Source organism: Aplysia californica, unplaced genomic scaffold (assembly GCF_000002075.1).
Source record: "Aplysia californica isolate F4 #8 unplaced genomic scaffold, AplCal3.0 scaffold01435, whole genome shotgun sequence".
NCBI classification, from domain to species: Eukaryota; Metazoa; Mollusca; class Gastropoda; order Aplysiida; family Aplysiidae; genus Aplysia; species Aplysia californica.
Window position 1 is genome coordinate 18,024 of NW_004798705.1, and position 1,375 is coordinate 19,398.

Genomic DNA, 1,375 nt, shown 5'->3' on the forward strand with positions numbered 1-1,375 from the left:
TGGGGGGTTCTTCGGTTTTTGTTGGTAAGCATTTTATGGCGCTCGCAACTGCATACGGTCATATGAGCGCGCGGAACACATTAAACATTTTCACTTTGGTAGGAATTGATTTTGAATTTTGCCCGGATCGCGGCCGAAGCCTACTCTTATCGATTTTGGGCCACCAATGGATCTTTAACGAGCGCAGCTTGCACACGTGACCTCCGAGATTTCTCGCTTTTATCCGGAAGGCTAGGTTTTAGATCTTACCACTCTAAAGTCGGGGGTGTGGCTGAAAGACAGCAGTAAGAAGGAGTCAAGGAGTAGCAGTAGAAAGGCTGCAGAAAGAGTCGGGAGCTCAGATGAGGGGGGCAAACAGGGAGGGGATGGGGGCAGAATGGAGACGACAACGAATTACAGAACATGGTCAGAAAGCAGGAAAGGAGGTGAAAGGAGAACATTTTTTAGATAAAAAATTTACGTCGCTGCCAAGTTTCAAACCCTGCACCTACTGTGTGAGAGACAAACACCTTAACCTCTAGACCTCGAGAGCCTCTGATGATTGATGATCAAAACGGAAGTTTTGATTCCTTCATTATTATCTTTACCGTACGATACCTAGACACGTCACCTCACTATGGTAGGAAGGCACTTTATTAAAAAACTATACTGTTATCAAATAGATCTAGTGTAGAGGAAAGTCGTGACTGATTAAAACACGTTTTCGCGAGCAGTGTTACAAAGTGTAATGTCAAGGGCCCACGATGTGATCATTTCGTTATCTCAAATTAATCATCCTGAGCCCAAAAGATGCAGCTGAAAATGAGAATGCCTGATATGTGGCGCTATCACATGAAACAGGAAAAACACCGATACTTAGATTTATTTACTCTGTGTGTGTGTGTGTGTGTGTGTGTGTGTGTGTGTCTGTGTGTGTGTCTGTGTGTGTGTCTGTGTGTGTGTCTGTGTGTGTGTGTGTGGTACAGTGATTGAACTTTTAGTAGAGAATGATTATGTCTGTGAGCCCTGATTGTCCCTGACAGGTAGGGTTGAAACAGCCCGCCTCCTATATGATCTAAATGTTGATGTGGACGAAGTACTTTTACAAATATATGTATAATAATTTGCAAACACATCTCTTTTCTTTGTACCTTCTTTTATTCACACTTCTGCAAAAGTTAATGCTTGACAACCCCACATTATACAAGAGAGTCCACATACTTCACACACTATTGAACATCATTTCTTTCTGATTACTTTCTTCTACGCAGGCCGATCAACTATCAGAGGAACAAATTGCAGGTTTGTGATTTTCTCATGTCTTTGTCACTTGTGTGTATATATATGTGTGTGTGTGTGTGTGTGTGTGTGTGTGTGTGTGTGTGTGTGTGTGTGT